A 13,845-nucleotide genomic window follows, 5' to 3' on the forward strand; every position below is an offset into this window, starting at 1 on the left:
CTGTTTGACGAATTTATCCCACGCTTTGGGTTTCCATCCAGGATCCACCACGACCAAGGGAGAGAGTTTGAGAACCAGCTGTTTCGGAAGCTCCAGGAATATGGTGGTATTCAACACTCTCGCACTACACCTTACCACCCCCAAGCTAACCCTGCCGAACGTTTTAACAGGACTCTGTTGAGTATGCTGCGGACACTGGAGGAGACACAAAAGGCCAGATGGAAGGAGCACCTCAACAAAGTAGTTCATGCCTACAACTCCACCATCCACGAGGCGACAGGGTACTCCCCTTTCTTCTTGCTTTTTGGACGTGAACCAACCCTCCCAGTTGACCTCTTGTTTCCGAAGAAGCTCGGTGACGCAGAGAAACAGACCCCTGCTGGCTATGCGGAGAAGTGGAGAGAGGCAATGCAGGAAGCCTATGCCATTGCCCTGACGAACATGAGGAAGTCTGCAAAAAAGGGCCAAGATTATTACAATCAACGCGCCTGGAGCTCCACGCTGAACCCGGGTGACCATGTATTGGTGAGAAATCTCACGCCTCGAGGTGGTCCGGGGAAGCTCCGCAGTCACTGGGAGGACACTGTCCATGTGGTGAGGGAGAGCAAAGGCCCTGGAAGCCCTGTCTATGTGGTTGAGCCTCTGAATGCTGTAGGGAGAAGACGTGTGCTGCACAGAAACTTGCTCTTACCTTGTCCTTACCTGGTTGAACCAGCGCCTGTCGTCCCCAACCCTAAAAGGAGAAGCAGGAGAACCAGAACGTCGCCAGGAAGAGGGACAAGTGTTAAGTGCAACATCCAGCCTGCAGGTACAGAGAGCTCTAGTGAGGAAGACTACCATCTCGTCATGCCACCCCAACCCGTTTTTCAGCCGCTCAATCCAACTGCCAGAGAGTTCCAACCGAGAGTCCCCACTCCAAGACAGCCGGAACAGGGAGCTGCACCTGCTGAGGAGAGAGCTGAAGTGGTGATCCTGATCCCAGAGGTTGACCCTGAGCCGGAGCCAGGGCCAGTACAGGAATCGGATTCATCTGAGCGAGAGGCATCCTCCTCTGACTCCTCGGAGCGACCTGCAAGACCTGTCAGAACCAGACGGCCCAGGCGCTTGTACACCTACGACCAGCTTGGTGAGCCCACGGTCCTGGAAGTGCAGACCTGTCCTGTCGGTGTGTCCAAACCAGCGAGGGTCCGAGACGGCTTCTTCAGCACCTCGGCCAACCTATATCCTTTTTAATTCCCAGTCGTAATGCAGTAGTAACATGCACTTTATGTACCTGCTAATTGAGTTGCACTTTGCACTTTGCACTTTAAAGTATGTGGCTTGTGTGCAATAGTAGTAAATGTACATTAATTATTGTTTAAGTAGTACATGCTATTTGTTAAGTTGGTTTGCTATGCTGCTACAAAATCTTGGGTAGAAGGTATTTTCCTTGAGTCACTTCTGAAGATTCTGGGGCCCACCAATGCTTCAACGGACTATCTACCCAAATACGGAAATGGACCTTTAAACCTGCGCGTACCGCCGTGCCAAAGGACTCTTGGATAACGGACACTATTCATTTAGCCTGGACTCTTTTGTGAAGTATTGTTGTGGTTCAAATTGTTTATTTGCTACAATTTATGGTTTAAGTCAAGTAAGACCCCCCAGTAGGATTAAGGGAATGTTGGGTTAACATTATTTTTAGTGGGGGAGGGTGTTGCTCGCCCATTTTCGACAAAGTATTTAAGCGCTTTCTTATTGTTGGTAAATGGTTCACTGTAAATAACAGTATTTATTAATCTTTTCGCTAAAATTAAACACTGTCTTTTATTAATTGAAACCGGAAGCGCGTCCATCACGTGATCTGTTGATACTAGTTTAAAAGATCTAGGCCCACAGCCTCAGGGCAGAAGCTGTGGCGCAGTAGTCGGGCCGTGGCCTAAGCCTTGTCACATCTGGGACGTGTAAGTGTCGTTTTATCTGTTTGTCCATTTTAACTTAATCCATAGTACGCTAAACTATTTTATTCTTTACTCACAGGGGACCTATGTTTACCCTTTTCTTTTCTGTAATATTTGAGCTCGAAATAAACTTTGAAAAGCCAACTGATTCTCCCTGGTGATTTCGAGGGGGCAACATTTACACGATTTTTCATTTGTTTGTTGGTCAGACGCAGAGCGGCCTGTTTGTAGATGTGCTCCTGTTCATCAATGACTCTCCGAGCAGTGTGGACTCAGCTTGTTCTTTAGCTGACTGAGACAACCAGACCAGGCTGTGATGCTGTACCTGCTACACTCTCCTACACTGACGGGTACAACATGATCGTTTGTTTATCCATCCTGTGGATTCTTAACGGTGCAACAACTACAGCCAGATACTCACCGTGTATTATTCATGAAAACCCCTAAATATCTGAGTGTGTTTACATGCACTCGAGTATCCGGGTCATTAATGGGAATTGTAAGTTTCCTGGTTTTGTCTTGTTCATGTAAACACAGAATCCTGGTTTCAATTTCCTGGATAAATCAATATCCAGGTTATTAAAAACCAGGATATTCCCAAAGTTTCCAGGATACTGCACCATGTAAACACAGTATCCTGGTTTTTGACCATTGCTGATGAACTGAGCATGTGCAAACCTTTGAAACAGATATGGCAGGAGCAAAAACTCTCCTACAGCCACTTTACCTGTACCTGGACTTTTAAAACGTTGTATCTTCAACTAAACATTGAAGAAACCTGGAAAAAAAAAGCAATTACTTTTTTACGCCGTAGTATCTCCCATGGAAGTCAGCTCTGCTTTCGGATCAAACCATATTTTATGATTATTTTATTTTAATTCTCATGTCTGTCTCTAAAGCTGGGAAAGAACTCTATTCTTGTTAGTACTTATTTGGATAGTTCTTGTCCCTGTGCTTGAGAAATGTGAGAAAAAGCCAGGCGTTAGCCACATTGCTAAAGTATTTAGCTCGCTACCATATTGGTCATTAGCCCCTGCCCCTCTCTGGAGCCTAAATATCCAGGATACTGTAGTTGCTCATGTAAACAGGGATATGAGTGTCCTGGTTTCTCGGACGCATGTGAACATCATATCCAGAATATTGTAGTAACTCTTGATCACAAGTTGAGCTGGAAAACCCATCTCGCTAAGATCAGAGCCGAAATGGGCAGAGCAAGACATTTCTTTGATAAGCAATCATTACATATCATGTACAGTTCTCTTCTACTACCTTACCTGACCTACTGTGTGGAAATCTGGGGGAACACGTATAAAAGCAATACAGATGTTTTATATAAATGACAAAAGAAGGCCTTACGAATGATCCACAAAGTCGGATATAGGGAGCTCACCAACCCACTATTTGTACAGTCGCAGATTCTCAAATGTACAGAATTGGTGCAATTAAAAACTGCCCTAGTTTTCTTCAAAGCCAAAAACAGTTCACTCCCTGCAAACGTTCAAATCATGTTTTCAGACGGTGATGGGGGTTAGAACCTCAGAAGGAAAATGAATCTGAAGAAAGAATATTCCCGCACAACTCAAAAAAGTCTGTCTGCTACACGGAGCGGAGTCGACCTCTGGAACACTTTAGAAGAGGATTTAAAAATGCATTCAACTGTAGTACAATTTAAAATAATGTACAGAAAGCAAATACTGGAAAAGTCTGCAAAACTCTTGTAATGAATCATCTGTTCCTGAACTATGAATTGTCTTTGTTGTTTTGACCCGATAATGAGAAGTCTGTTGTGAATCCAGATTTATTATGTGATGTCCAGAATGTGCACCTTCAGCCTTATGCAAGAGCAAACACAAGAACGTCATGAACTAATGACTTTACTGTTGGGATTTGCTAAGAGGAGCCGTTTGTTGATTTAATTCGCTACTAAGGCAATTCCTCAGTCTGGAATTGCCGCATAGATCTCATGGTTAAAGCCTAAATATACATTAAAATGATTGTGCCGTGAGCAGTAGTTTAAGTTGTGTGAGTCTGAAAGGAGGGGTCGGGCCTTATAAGTGATAACTAACTTCTTCCTACTCTCTTTGAGCAGCACTAATACCTCTTATGTTGTGAAAGATTCTGTATGTTATATGTATACTATACCTGTGTGCATCTGTTGCTCAAATAAACTAAACTAAACTAAATAACCAGGATATGCCGAATATCCAGGTTACTCGAGCATGTAAACACACTCTCTGAGCAATGTCGTTTTTTCTGTTTCAATTGATCTTGTTTCTGTTGTGAGAAGCTCCAGAACCGTTGATCGAACTCGTCAAATGCACTTTATATATTACTTCATCAAGTTCTGCATAAAAAGTCAAACTGTTTCTATTTGTAAATGTCTAATAAACCTTGCATTATATTTTCCTCTTGTTGTGTTTAATGTCAGTAACTTTTAAGGTCACATCTCTTCACAGGATTTCCTTTCGTGTTCACTTTGAGTTTCTCGACTTTAAGAGCAAAGCCACGAAAACAAGATAAGTGTTTTAAGATGAGATAAAGTCTTTAACACACGAGAAGAAACTTCAGTCCCAGTCCAGACCGGCTTCAGACTTCATCAGACCTGCTTCAGTCCTGGTTCAGTCCTGGTTCAGTCCTGACGATGACCCACAGACGACTGCTGCTCCTCTGGGCCCTCTGCAGCTTCAGTAAGGACTCACTTCACTTTGTTTGGTTTAGACCTGGTTCAGTCCTGGTTCAGTCCTGGTTTAGACCTGGTTTATGTCACATTAACGCTCATGAAAACGTGAATGTTTTTTGTTCTTCTTTTGGCGTCAGTCTCTTCCGTCTCTCACAGATTCAAAACGGTCATTTCATTTAGAAGAAAAGTATCTAAATATGACTTATACTGTATTTATTCTGATTGTGTCTTTTCCCTTTGTGAGTTTGAAATGTCTCTGACCGTCACACAGGATCAAACCACTCAAATTCTGATCATTTCATTTGGATTTGACCGTTTGATACTAAACCCAAATCAGAAATGGATCAAATCCACAGTTATGCCTGTGACGCCAGATCAGAGTGTGTAGAGTCGCCCAAATATTTACTCAAGTAAGAGTAACGTTACTTTGAAAGGATTTATCCAGTACAAGTAAAAAGTAATGACCCAAACGATTACTCAAGTAAAAGTACAACAGTGTTTGGAGAACATGTTGCTTAAGTGCTGTGAGTAACTGAGTATCTGTTTGATCGATCAAAATGACGCATTTGCCGTTTAACCTCTTAACTTCCACCTGAACGGATCCCATTTTCTCCAGTTTGGCTATACCCGAATCGAAAAGCTTCTTGGGGAAAAAGCACCAAAACAGCCACAAAAAATGAGAAGAAAACAAGGATGTAAACGCAACAAAAAGTGACAAAAACGCAACAAAAATGGGACCAAAGTAAAAAAAATAAAACATAAAAAAGGTGACACAACATAGCAACAACGTGAGGAAAAAGATCAGTTTTGTGGGTCTTAGCTTTCAAATGAGGTGTTACACAGACCTACATAATGGCCAAAGAGGACAGAATGCATTTGGTTCAGGCGGGTGGTAAGAGGTTAAAGGTTTATTTTACAACTTTTTATGTTTTATTTGTGAAAAGGATCAACTTTTTTTTCCTTTACATAAAAAGTTATAAAATAAACCTTTAAATATTTACTCAAAGTGAAAAAACTAACAATTATTTTTACTCAAGAGTGCAGATAGTTATAATTTTACTTAAAGCCACACCGCGTAGAATTTTACCCAAAACATAAAATTGAAATACGAGCTTTTATTTGATGACAGATATTTTCAGCATTGAAAAATACTTCAAACAAACATGTGATTTTGCCGTGAGCGGCTCAGCTCTCCTAAGACATGACATGACTTTACCGGGAGTGGGTACGTCTCCAGCTCGTTTCCATGGAGACGTCGACTAAAGGCGGCAGAGTTTGAGATTTAAACAGGTTCGGTTCCCTCCAAGTCCATTCTTTGATTTCTCACTGCAGTGACAGTATTTCCTGGGTCGAGCTGCTCATTGGGAGCATGTTTTGTTCCCATGGCAACAGTATAGTCCAAAATGTTACGCAGTGTTTTGTTTTGTTCAGATAAAGACTGTTCTGTAGAAATGTAATTGTTTATGGATATTATTTATGTTTATGGGGGAAATGTTTCAGGACTTTGTGAAGAAATGCTGTATTTTCCCCAAAGCTGCGTCTGTTGAGAAGCTCTATTTCAGAGTCAGACACAGAGCCAGAGTTTCCTGATGAAAACATCGCTCTGTGACGCTCAGACACTAAAGCACCATTTTGTGACTGGTCTCTTCTCTGTGCAGGGGCCCTGGCTGAGAACAACAGCTCAGCAGGTAAACACACTCAGGACTCAGACACATCATCTCCTCACTGAGAGGCAGGACACAGGCTAACCACTCTGCCATCTTGTTTCTGCAGAGCCGTACAGTCTGCGGTTGGTGGGAGGAGACGGTCGGTGTCAGGGGGAGCTGCAGGTTCAGAGGTCGGGCCTGGACTGGACTGGAGTGAATCCATTGGGTTTTTCTATGCACTTTGTTAACAGAGTGTGTGCTGAGCTGAACTGTGGATCTGTTCTGTCTGTGGAGTGGGACAAATATTCAGAAGGAGCAGTAGTGTCTGTCTATCCTGACATGTGTGAGGACACTTCACTGATCCACTGTTTTGGGACTAATGCATATGATGACTACAAAGTGCCGCTTAATTGTTCAGGTGAGAAATTCTCTGCTCCTATTGGCTCACAGCTGTGATGTCACAGCCCTGGGTGCGTGCTATTGGCTCACAGCTGTGATGTCACGGCCCTGGGTGCGTGCTATTGGCTCACAGCTGTGATGTCACGGCCCTGGGTGCGTGCTATTGGCTTACAGCTGTGATGTGTCCACAGACTCAGTGAGGCTGGTCTCGGGGCAAAGCGGATGTTCAGGATCTCTGCAGATCTGGAACCAGTCCTGGACCTCGGTCTGTGAGGGGGCCTTGGACCGTCGGGGGGCAGAGGTGCTGTGCAGGGAGCTGGGCTGTGGGGCTCCTCTCCTCCAGGAGGCGCTCTCTCCTCTGGAGCAGACGTTCCACTGTGAGGGCAACGAGTCTGCTCTGATGGACTGTCCCCGGAACAAGTCCACAACCTGCTCCAGACCCGCTCTGAACCTCACCTGCTCAGGTCAACTGTCTCACTGTAGTGACTGTGTCATTTATCAAGTGCTGCTTTAATAAAGTTGTTCTGGTCTGTGCAGAGCCGCTGAGGCTGGAGGGAGGAGCCAGTCGATGTGAGGGGACTGTGAACGTGAGGGTCAGAGGGAAGTGGAGACGAGTGGTGACCGACACAGATGAACCCCTGGACCTGGAGACTGTAGCCACTGTGTGTCGAGACCTTGACTGTGGATCTCCTGTTTCTGGGGAAGAGAGAGATGATTTTCCATATAGTCGTGTGAGCCTGATCTCAGCTGCCTGTGTGAAGAAGAACTCTGTGAGAGACTGTGTCCGGGAGGTTTTACGCAGAGGGGCTCCATTATCCTACGGCGTGGACGTGGTGTGTTCAGGTACATCCCGTCTCCCAGAGCTGAAGTTGATTCATATTTGTGCAGGGAGAGCAGAGGCCCAGGGTACTCTGATATTTTACTCCAGTGTACAGTACTAGAGTACATTTGTAAAGTAAAGGTACTTTTTAATGCAGTTTAAGATATTTACTTCATCTGAAATATCATCTTAAAGGATCAATACTCTTACTTGTGGAAAAAAGTTACACAGGTTCATCTCCCTGTGACAATAGTTCCACAGAATCCAGGCAGTATTTTCACAAAGTGCTCCAGGTCCGCCTCCTGGTCTCTTGTGATGTGAGTGACGCTGCACAAACAAAAGCTGCTTGTTTCACATTTGAACAAATTGTATTGGTTTAGTTGAGACGGTCATGAAAATATCAAATAGCGTCACATATGGACAAAAGAAATGGAGTTTGTCTGGTTTTAGCTGCAGTTGCTCAGGTTTCCTCAAAGCAGTTTTGGATCCTAGCACTGAAGACTCTCCAGATTCACTGACCCTTCCTTCAAACCGCTCTCTCCACAGATCTGCTGAACTCTCCGGTCGTCTCTGTGTCTGAGGAGGTGTCGGCTCCGCGGGCCCAGGGGGGTGTCCGGGTGCTGATGGGGGCAGATTTCTGGGTCAAATGCTCTGTGGAGCCGCAGTACCCGGGAGGCTCCTTCCAGCTCCTCTCTCCCACCTCCAACTTCACCCTGCCGGCTGTCAATCACTCCGCCCACTTCCTGTTGTCTGACGCCGGCCACGCCCACAAGGGGAACTACACCTGTGTTTACCACCTGCATGTGTTCAACCACAGCTTCTCCTCTCAGAGCCGGACCCTCCAGATCCGTCCTGGAAGTAAGTCCTGGTTTAGTCTGGGTTTTAGTACCGGCTCAGTCCTGATGTCTCTGTTTGGTTTGTTCCAGCGTCGGACTTTCAGATCTTCATCCGAGCGCTGATCCTTCTCCTGATGCAGCTCCTCTACATCGTCCCCAACGTCTACTGCTACTGTCAGGTACTAGAGCGGGACTTTGGTCCAAAACAAAGCTGGAGTTTTCCCTTCACTTTGTTTCTCCCTGGTTTCTTCTTTCGGTCACTTTAATGCTAATAAACATTCTTCCACACGTCGACTTTATATGAAGGAAATAAAGCATGAAACAAAGGAGAGAAATGTTAATCCGATTCTTTTGTGTTGTGTGGTTTCAGGCCTCCAGGGGTCGCCGCAGGAGCCCACGCAGAGCCTCTCCCTGAAGGCCCAGCTTTAGACGGGGTTTAGACCCGGTTTAGTCCCCATTTTAGACCCGCTTTCATCATAATAACAATATGTTACCTTTATAAACCATTGCTCTGCTGCTTAAGTGATAATAGGATGTTGTCTCTTGTCTTTCAACACAAATACCAAAGTCTCTCCTGTAGCTAATACTGTATTTGTTATTTTGGATTATTGTAGTAAATGAAATAAACGGTGAATGTGACGTGTGGATTGTTCATTGACTGATTTTTTGCACCGTATTATTTTCAATCTCGTTTTATTCTCTGACAATAAAGAGATTTATCAGTGTTATGAAATAAAAAGGCTCGGGCAAAATCAGCTAAGTTTGTTGTAAGGAACTGGCAACATTGATCAAAACAATAAAGTATTTTGTGAAGGGACAAAAGTACAATACTTAGGAAAAATAGGAAAAATAAAAAATAAAGTTCAGCACTTCTACCCACTCTTAAGGACATGAACTCCACCCGTCTCACCCACAAAGGTGACCCTACGCACCCGTCACACAGTCTCTTCAAGGTCATGCCTTCAGGGAGGAGACTGCGGAATCCACGGGCCAGTTCCAGTCGACTGAAGGACAGTTTCATACACAAGGCCATCGGGAAGCTGAACTCCCTTTTAACATTTTTAAACTCCGTATAGTCCCTTAAGTAATTTACTAACCCAAATCTGCCTGTCTGTTAGTTTTAAGAAGTTCAATAAAACAAAAAATACAAATAATAAAATAATCATTGTTAAAAGGGACTATACATAGAGTTTAAAAAATGTTAAAAGGAGTATTTTCCTCCCCCTACATGTTCCAACAATGTCCTAATGTGTAGAATGAGCTCAGACCTGTTCACCACAACTGCCTCTAAAATCCTGCAGTCACTCAAAGAGGTGTTAATTCGGGTCCAAAGTCCCGTCATGCACGAGCTTAATATAGAAGCTGCAGTTACGCGTATGACCTGAGGTGGCAGTAGTGAGCATAACATGGCTAACTTGCATCTGGCCTCTTTAAAGTTAAGTGTCCCACTAAACCCATATTCTCCCTATGTGAGAGTGAAGAATGGCAACTCACAGAAGCAGGTGGAACTGGATCAAAATGTTGATGGCACTTTCAGACACTGTGGGATACTAGTCTGCAGCTACTGAGATCCAACATGAACCCAGAGGTGGTTCATTATGCTTCAACTTTAGCGTGCGATCCACTGCAAGCTCATCTTGGCCCTTTGCTGTCATAGATTGTGCGGAAGAGTCCATTGTATCAGAATGTCATGGATTTCTAACCCAGTCGTGGGAAAATAGGTCTCAAACCTCTCCTTCAGTGTTGTCAAGTGGTAAGAGACAGATCTGGGAAAGGTTGCAGTTTTGACGGTGTCATTGCTAGTAGTCAAGGGAAACATGTCCAGATTTTTCTCAGCCACTGCTTTGACTTTGACCTGAAGCTATGGCTTTTGTCTGTTGCTGTGAGAAGATTTTCTTTCTTTCCCTGTATTTTTATGTTTAATAAGCCGAATGCCCATCTCGACTGCGCAGGCCCCTAACTTTGGACCAAACAAACCACTTCGCCATTGAAATGTGTGAGTGAGTCCAGGCAGTGGAGCGTGAACACTGAAGTATATTGAGCCATAACCGTCAATGATGAGGCTTACGGGCATTGGTTTAAAGACTAAGTCTCAAGTGACATTTCTTGCCAATATTTATGTTGTCAATATCTTGAAAGCGAGAGAAGAGTCAGGACGGCTGCTCCGTAGGCAGGAGGGCTCTAATATGTGGAAAATACTGTCAATATTTTCACATTTCCCAGCAAAACACCCCATTAGGTCATATATTATGTGCAAAACCTATATTTGTAGAAAAAAGGTGCTTTACTTTGGGCTACAATAATGAGTTTCAGCCCTTGGTGTCATTGAGGAAAATCGGCCCCCCATGACACAAACTTGCCTACCCCTGGCCTAGGGGTTAGCCTCGCCGGTGTACTATCAAAGCATACTTGTCGATTGGCATTACTTCTCATTGCTGACTAACTAATACGGGAGGACAGCGGGGAAAAGATCTCACAAGGGACACCACAAACCTCCACCTGAGCACCCACACACAGCCTATCACTGCTCCCGAGGCAGAGGGCCCCTTCAGAGGAGACACTGGGAGAGCCTAAAAATATAAGAAAACAAAGACTAAATCCAGAAGTAAAAGCAATTAAGGAAGCTAGAAATAAATATAAAAATATCACTAATATCATAAATGTTCAACATAAATATATAAACAATTAGGACTACATAAATAGATATCAGTTGAAAGCTAAGCTAAAAAGGTGGGTCTTGAGCCTCCTCTTAAAAATCGGAACGTTCTCTGCAGCCCTGAGCTCCTCCAGTAGGCCGTTCCAGAGACGAGGGCCGTAATATGGGAAAGACGCCTCACCACAAGTCTTTTTGTTGACTTTTAAGAATAACTAGGAGACCCTTGTGAAGGCCCCCTCAACGGTCTTCACAACAAAACCAAAACAGAAATGGTTTCAAATATGAAAGACAAGAGTTGTGTGTCCTTTATTTCTAAACACCTGACTCTAGAAGCAGCACAGCAATGACAATGGACCGAACATGCTCTGATCGCATTCAAAAATACATCTGAAAAAAATCCACTGTGCACCGCTTTGTATTTAATACAAATAACCTTCTTTTATTAACACAATAAAATCTGCCTTTAAAACAAGCAAAACTCTGAGCAACAAAATGAAAACAGGCCACAGTAACATAGACCCGACCCTTCCACAACTTTAAAGTGACTGAATAAAAGGAATCCATCAGTAGCAGCAGCAGCCGGGAACAGTCGCAACGCCATTCTTCACCACAGGAGGCGCTCTTCTCAGGACGACTACTCCACAGCTGTGAGCAAACGGCATCATTAGGTGAGGAAGAGCATCCTGGACTGTCTTTAACATTTCAACAGAAGACTTTCAGAAAAACTACATGCTAGGTTTCAAATATAGTAAAGAAGCAACAATTTTCATCCAAGAAGCCTCTTCAGTGTTGAGCTTCCCCTTTTTTGAGATATGAATTATAGGAGTTTGCTGTCCCCATTAGCAGTGGAGTAAAATTGGTTTTGCTCTCGAGTACATTTAAAGATGACACGTTTCCCCTTCTGATGAAATCAAAACGGTTTCAGATTTAATTCAGTAAAGCAGGGTTCGGCTAACATTTGAGGGTCAGCCATTTTGATGAAGCATTATTCATGTGTCGCTTAACAATTCCAGAACAAAAACATGTTCCCTTTCCGTGCCTGAGTGGTGGGTCGACCTTTACTCTAGACCGGTGGTTCTCAACAGGTGGTGTGGGGACTCAACATCACCGTAAAGTCACAAGCCGTGGCCAAAGCAGAATTTTGTTTGTTATACATAATGTAAAATAGTGTATTTTCAGTACACATTACTGCCGAGCCTACCACTCTGTTATTGTACTTTTATCAGAAATGCTAAAAAAAAATTAAAAAAAATGTCGGAGCTTACAATATACTAAAGGAGAATGAGGAAAATTGAAAGAAGAAAATCAGGCATAGGGCCTTTAAGGGGAGTTTCGTGGCGCTAGGCTAATACAAGGCTAGCACATTTCTATGGTATCAGCTAGCCTGCATTAAAAACAGTCTGACCCGCTTCAGTGCACCTGAGGCAAATCACTTATAACGCCAGACTAACCATATAAATGTCTGTGTCCATAGAATCATTTGAACCATTTTGCATTTAAAATACCTTATATTTTAGCACCATCTACTTTGTGGTTATATAAGCCAGTGGTTCTCAACCTGGGGGGTCGCGAGACAAATTTGGGGGGTCGCCAGATCATGTAGATAAAATATACATACTTTTTTTTAAGCATATATTATAATATTTTATTGTCGCATGTGTGTGCTATTTTACCAGAGTGCCATTATATGTTCGTAATTTGATGAATTTTATTTTATCCATTTGTTTTTTTCTTTGTTTTTTAAGAATTATGTAGACTAATGTTCCCATTTCTCACGGTGTGACCCGGGCGGGGGGTGACCTTTAACTGTTACAATGGGGGTCACGGCTCCAAAAGGTTGAGACCCACTGGTATAAGCTACGCAGCGGCGGAGTGATCTGCTAGAAAATAGTCCCTCAAAATGCAATCATTCATGTGATGCAAGGTCGGTTATATTCCAAAAATTACTCTATGGACACAGACATTTATATGGTTAGTCTGGTGTTATAAGTGATTTGCCTCAGGTGCACTGAGCGGGTCAGACTGTTTTTAATGCAGGCTAGCTGATACCATAGAAATGCGCTAGCCTTGCATTAGCCTAGCGCCATGAAACTCTTCAAACATAAGAACTGCATGAATTACAAAAAAAAATAGGTCTCCAGGTATGAGGCCCTATGTCAAAAATCCTGAAATATCCCTTTAAAAGTGAATGTGTGTAAGAAGCTTAGTGCTAATTCTGATTTCTAATTGGATGAGACACAGACAGTTATTTATGAAATGTACAGTTAAATGTTTTTATATATTGTCTTTTTGTTATTTTCAACACTATTTACAGTGTGATTCTCATTGAGGGCATTAAACTATGATTGAACACGTGGGATTATGTAATAAACAAGAAGGGGTGAAATAACTCAAAATATGTTTTAGATCTAAAAGTCTCCAAAATGGCCGCCCTTTATTCTTTGCATTTTCTCAATGAGCTTCATCAGGTCGTCACCTCAAGTGGCTGAATGGTCTGTGACGTCAAAACCATTTCTGTTTACAACGTCGTACAGCTCAGTGGGAAAATGTCATAGGCTTGTTTAAAGTACATTCAACATTCAATTGTGGGGAAGGTATGGTGTTTTACATGATATACGAGAATCATCCTTTGTATTTCCAGGGTTTGAATAGAAAGTGACAGATGGCACTCACTTTGGTCAGCTCTCATTGAGGATGTGCACGCTCCACGCTTCCTCTGCACTGCCTACAGGTCAACAGAGAGAACGGTCAGTCGAGTAAAGCAAAAAAAAAAAAAAAGAGGGTCATCGAGTGTAGAGGGCTAAGGACTTACAGTACGTGCTGTTCGCCGCCAGTGTAGGACATGGAAGAAAGGCAAAGTTAATTTGA

The 13,845-nt window shown here is 43.3% G+C and overlaps 1 protein-coding gene across 1 annotated transcript in view; it reads right to left on the bottom strand.

The window, feature by feature from the left end:
* Positions 1-13,845, bottom strand: part of LOC306960264 (actin, cytoplasmic 1) — a 90,721-nt gene that overhangs the window by 53,075 nt on the left and 23,801 nt on the right. The window lies entirely within an intron of this gene.

The sequence above is a fragment of the Gobius niger genome (genome assembly GCF_951799975.1).
Source record: "Gobius niger genome assembly, chromosome: 3".
NCBI classification, from domain to species: Eukaryota; Metazoa; Chordata; class Actinopteri; order Gobiiformes; family Gobiidae; genus Gobius; species Gobius niger.